At 47.2% G+C, this 6,059-nt stretch overlaps 1 pseudogene; it reads left to right on the top strand.

The window, feature by feature from the left end:
* The first annotated feature begins 1,111 nt into the window (after positions 1-1,111).
* LOC101582994 lies at positions 1,112-5,955 on the top strand (annotated as a pseudogene).
* Positions 5,956-6,059: the final 104 nt, after the last annotated feature.

Raw genomic sequence — 6,059 nt, 5'->3', positions numbered from 1 at the left:
AGATAAGCCTGTCATATTTGCAGCAGTATTTGTTTGTATATTTCTGGCCACTTGTTGGGAGCCGCAGGAGCTGAAAAGGGATCGAATGTGTGAAAGCGGCGCGCGGCCTCGGCCACACTGAGGACCCAGTGGGTCCCTACAGTAACTTCATGTTGGCTATGATCCTGGAGTATTTTTCCTTTGTGTGTGGACAAACCCATCTGTTTTTAGCAAAGTTAAGCTGTACTTTATTCTGTAACTACTTCTGGTTTCCAGTGTTGTCTTCAGTGACTCTCCTTAGTGCATTGGGCTGTCGCTGGGGCTTAACGGAGGACAAGGAACCAGGCTGGTCTTTTGTTTGTTTTGTATTTCTCCTTTTACAGAACAGTTAGCCTCCTGCCTAACTGGACACCTGGGCTCGACTCGGGTCTCCTCCCGGGGACACTGCGCAGGGCCTGCAGGCTCGCCTCGCTCCCTTCCGGGGCTGCTGTCCTGGCAGAGCAGCCCCGTGTGACATCCGGGCGGGCCGGGCTGGCTCCACACTCGGGGCTCATGGGGACCACCAAGATGGACATGGAGCTGGCTTTCAAAAATCAGAACAAACCGTGCTCTCCTCATCTTTCCACCGCCCACATTCGTTTTCACGTAAATACTTCCTAGGTCATAATGTTTATCGTTTAACTTGAATCTTCAAGAAGAGCAGGGCATGTCTGCTGGGCACTGACGCTTTTCCAGACAGGTGGCTGACCACTGCACACGCTTCCGGACACCGCTCCTCTCTTCGTGTGAGACTCCCCCGACTTCCTTGCTCTGGATTTCCCTCCTCCATATTTATCCTGCGAGCTGACCGGGACAGAAGGTTCTGCTCTTCACAGCGGGATGGATTTGGAGCAGACACCACCGGCTTGTGGAGAACAGTCAGTGGGGTTTGTCAGTAGCCACTCTTGCCTTTCTGGAACCCTAAGCCGAAGGTGACAGCCAGAGAGAGGGCATGATAAACTCAGGAGAAAGCCTGAGGAATGTGTGCAAATGCAGACAACAGACAGAGAGGCCTAAGCCGGTCTCAGGTTTACGGAATATCTGCAGTTAGGCATCTAAGCCAGGCCTGGCGGTGCACCGCCAGCATCCCGGCATGCGGCAGCCTGCAGCAGAGGGTCACAAGGTGAGCCAGCCGGGAAATTTAGTGAGCCTGCGACTCAAAACAATCAAAAGGGCTAGGGATTGGCTTTTTCTTATAGCTTAGTAATACTCCATTGTACAAAAATACCACATATTTTTGTTCATTCCTTAGTTAATGGGCATCTGGGTTATTTCTGATATTTAGCTATGACAAATTGTGCTGCTATAAACATGGGTACACATATATCACTGTGCTATGATATTTTCAGTTCTTCTAGAAAAATACCTAAGAGGGGTATTGCTGGGTTTAATGAAACAATACTCTTAAGTGAAAAAAATAGACCCACAAGTGTAAACATCATTCTGCCTTCCTAGTAAGAACCTGAAAGAGTAAATAAAATCCAGAGCTGGGGAGGTGGCTCAGTAGGATAAGTGCTTGCCTAGTAAGCACAAGGGCCTGAGTTCAATCCCCAGTTCTGCCAAAAAAAAAAAAAGTAAATAAAATCCAAAAGCTACAACAGATACTTTTAAAGGAAAAGAAACTTTCAAAGGGAAGGAACAAGTAGGATTAAAGAAAGGAGAAGAGAGAAAGAAGGGAAAAAAACATATTGTCTGTACACAGGACAGCTTGGATAATTGTCCTGCTGATTTCTACTGGTTCTATTGAAAGGAACAGTTAATGCTTGTTTTGTCTTATTTTTAATTTTTGGACCAATTTTGCATGCTTACAGCTGGTAATCTGAACAACTAATTTGAAAACAACAATATGCGATGTAATAACCGTGGTTGAATTCCCATCATCCATCTTTTTTAGTGAACTTCTGTACTGTTCCTAATGTTTTACTTATTGTTTATCTCCTATGGCCCTATGAGAAGGCCAGGTTCAGCCACTACCACACACATAAGGAGCTCAGAAAACAAAACAGAGATGGAAAACTTGGGATGTATATACAGTTTTCATGAGCTCCGGTATTTCGGTCTTTTATATTAACTGATTTGATCTCCTGTGCAGGGAACTGAACACGAGCTACGTGCCTTTCTTTTCACTGTGAGACAGGGTCTCTTCAAGTCACTGAGCTGGCCAGGCTGGGCTCCAACTCGCAATCTTCCTGCCTCAGCCTTCCAGCACTCTGGGATTAAGGTGGTGGGAGTGAGGGGGTGGGGTGGGGGGCTCCATCATGCCCAGCGTGTAGTAGTTGATATTTTTATTGGCCTGTTTAAGAATCTTTTTTTTCCAAGGGCAAAGAGACATACTATATGTTTTCATCGAAAGGGTCTGTTTCACCTCTCACTGTAAGTTCTGTGGTCACTTCATATATATTCTTATGTGTTTCGAGTATGTTCTGCGTATGGTGTAAAGTGAAGGCCAAGGGTCATTTCTTTTCCTTCAAGTACTTTGGTTAAAAACACCATCCTTTTCCTGCTGAATTGCTTTGCCTTGTTAGTAAATCACGTGACCTTGCATATGTGCCTCTATTTCGGGACTGTTTCCCATTTTATCTTGTGAGGCTAGAATTGGACTTGAACGGCCCGGGACGGTGACTTCCCAAGGTGCTGTTTTTGGGCGGCCACGTGAATTGTTCTGTCCTGCTGACTGCTGCTGAGTCTTTTCCTTCAGCCCCTTATAAGGACAAAGCTGGAAGTGAGCCCGGGGATGGCAGTGGCCGCCATATGTGGATCGATGACTAGTGATGATGTGGTTTCTTTCTGTGTGATGAAAAGATGTTAAAATTGATCATGGTGATGGGTGCCAAACCCTGCGAACATACAGAGACTCTTTGGATTGTATGCTAAATGGGTGACTTATGTGATACGCAAGTATCTTTATAAAGCTGTATTTTTAAAAATACATTAATAATTTAGAAAAGGTAGTTCAGCTGAAAAGGCCCATAAGTGCTTGCTTGGCAAGTGCAAGGTCTTGAGCTCAATCCCCAGTAGCCAAAAGAAAAGTTCATTTTTAGCTGTTGCTTGCAAAGGCACACAGGCACTGGAAGGAATATTTAGACATCGTTTGGCTCTGCTATTTTCATGAGCTAATTCCCTATATTCATCATAAACTGACAACTAAAAATAACCCGTGATTTAGTTATTAAATTATGGTTCCCTGATATGCCCAGTGGAGTGAAGATCTGAGTCAGTGCCCAGCAGGTATGAAATCACTGAACAGTGAAGACCTCTGAAAATGTCAAGCCCATTTCAAAATGTACCAGGCTGTCAGGAAGAGAGAGGTCAGTCAACGCACACCACCGCTTTCATGGAGAACTTCATTTCTTGTCTCCTCCCTGGACGCACTGCTGCCTTCCCTGAGTGTTAGGGAACCCTTCCTAGGGCTCCCTGAAGGGATGCTGATAAATGGCAGCTACTTAAGCTGACTGGTGAAGCCTGCAATTCCAGCCCTCCGGGAGGCTGAGGCAGGAGGATCCCAAGTTCCCATTCCCTGTGGCCCACTGGTGAGATCCGATCCCTGAAAATTTTCAGAACTCTCGTGAGAGAAGCCAGACAATGTGCCGGGCCGTGCTGCTTCCAGTTCCGATCAGGCACGGAGCAAACCTCGTCCCAACCGCTGAGACCCTAGAAGAGTACGCGCAAGGAGAAGACACCGCGCTTGACCTGAGGCGGGAAGTGTGAGGCCACTCAGCCACTCTGGAAGGGTCTGCCGGCGGCACTGCAGTGGTCTGTGTGTGCTTCAGGGCTGTCCTGAGCCTGCCCTGTGCAGCAGCAGCTCATTGTTTACTCGCTCGGTAGATCATTTCCTCTCGCTTTTTTTGTTTTTAATGCTAGCAACTTTCACCCTTTGAAACTTGTCCTGAAAAAGAAGAATCAGCCAATACCACTAAGAGTGCAGTATTTGATTATCACTGAGAGGTGAGCTTTGACACCAGCCTCCTCCACAAGGGACATCACGGGTCCCCCGGTGGGACTGAAGCAGCACGTGGTGAAACGCGCATTCCTGAAAAACCGTTAACCTCTTAGGGATTTGTTCAGTGTTCAGGATGTCCAGCCAGACTTTTGTCCCATTGGTCACAATCAAATAGCAACCTGCAGGACTTAAAAGTGGGAGATGATGCTGGATTCCAAGTATCATGTGGCCAGCAGGCTGGCAAGCCAGCTGCTATCAGAACTCCACCCTGAAGAACGAGCGAGTGGACAGGCGCGAGGGCCCTTCTCACAACCGAGCAGAAGCCTCCGGCGGCCCGCCAGGGCCCAGTGTGGAGTGTATGCTACGGCTGTAAAGCGGAAGTGTTTTAGCTGGCTTATGCCCCTGAAGATACTGAAGCAAATGTTCAGCTAGAAACCAGAGCTCAAATCAACTTTGTAACTGGTGACAATACACATGCTGGTACCGTAAGTGCTCGGAACATGACGCTGCTGCAAAAGAAACAAGGCCACTCTCAGGGGGCAGTTTGTGCCAGGAAGGAGGCATCTGGCTTTCTTGAAAGAGGTGAGGTGGTGAGACATAGTGTTCCCCTGCAGTGCGTTTAGGGGTGACCTGGAAGCCCTGCGGCCTAGAGATGCTGTGGAACTCACAATCGAGGACAGAAATGGCAAAGAAGTTGCGATGGTGTCAAATCACTGCTTCAAGGAACAGTCATTTTTGAAAAGATCAGCATTGAACACTGAAAAAAAGATCTTTTATTTATTTATTTATTTATTACAGGGTCTCGCTACACAACTCAGACTTATAGTGATCCTCCTGTCTTAGCCTCCCCAGCACTGGGATTACAGGTATAAATAAATAAAAGATTTTTTTTTTTAAATCAGAATGACCCACTGCAGGGACGAAGTCGATTTTGTGAATCCTAAAGAACTTCCTTTTGGAGATAAAGATATAAAATCCAAGCAAGCCTGCTTGAAGGTGACCGTGTTAGGTTAACGTGCCAACAGACCGACGTGACAAATTAGAGGCAGCAGCCAGTACAGATGTTCTGTCACACACATCTCAGTTCACGGATGAAGCCAGAGCAGTGGCATTAGCCACTGCCGTGAGAGATGGGTTTGGCTTCTAAGTGTGTGGGGCGAGATGCTCAGGTTTTCCACCTCAGTGAAATTCTGGATGTGAACCAGCTCCACCCTGCAGATGAAGCAGGGTTTACTGTAGTTCCTGATGTTCTTTGTCCAAAGAAATCACACTATTAGGATTAAAAAAACTTCCTAAGGGCACAGCTTCACTCTGTTGTCATTGAGAATATTGTTTTCTGGGCACTGTAGAAAACGAAGCAATTTTTCCACTCCTCGACCACTAGCCCCAACGAAGCCAAAGCAGGACGCTGAGCTCGGCATTAGGGCTTACGAGGACTGTGGAGTGAAACTGACTACTGCTTTTCAAGCCAAGGATGTGGAAGACTCTCCTTCTCCTCAGATAGGAGATAACCTTGAATTTAGGGTTCGCGACGGACAGAGGCCTGGACAGCAGATTGCAACTTGTGTGTGACTTTTAGGTCGTAATTCCAACTCCAAGAGGCTCTTGGGTTATGTGGCAACTCTGAAGGATAATACTTAATTTATTGAAACAGCCAATCATGACAAGGCGCTGTTGCCATCACAGCGAATTCTCTGGTGATGTTGCCGGCTGGAATTGGGGGACGTGGTCAAATACAGTTTTACCAAAGGCAAAGTCAGTGCTGAAAAAGTAAATAAAACTCAGTGAATGGTATTGCTGAGGAAGTGGATCCCACGTCTACCCTGGTGAAGTCCTTCGCCCTCTGAGGAGTATTGATCCAACACAGACTGAATATCAAGGAATGACTGAGCTTGTGGAAGAGGGATACGAAGGGTGAGGAGTATCTGCCCGGCGTAGCTGGGCTGGCCAACACCGGGGATGCCTGCGGAAGGCGGAGTGTTAAGCTCCCACCGTGAGTCCTGGGCCACAGTGCACAGGCTGTGGCCGCAGCATTCAGCTTGGCTTCATTAATCATGAGGTAGGAGGTAGCCAGCAGCTCCTTTTCCATGAGGAAGAAGTT

This window comes from Octodon degus, unplaced genomic scaffold (assembly GCF_000260255.1).
Source record: "Octodon degus isolate 3935 unplaced genomic scaffold, OctDeg1.0 scaffold00054, whole genome shotgun sequence".
NCBI classification, from domain to species: domain Eukaryota; kingdom Metazoa; phylum Chordata; class Mammalia; order Rodentia; family Octodontidae; genus Octodon; species Octodon degus.
Note: the sequence above shows the minus strand (reverse complement) of the source record. Positions and strands in the feature narration are given on the sequence as shown.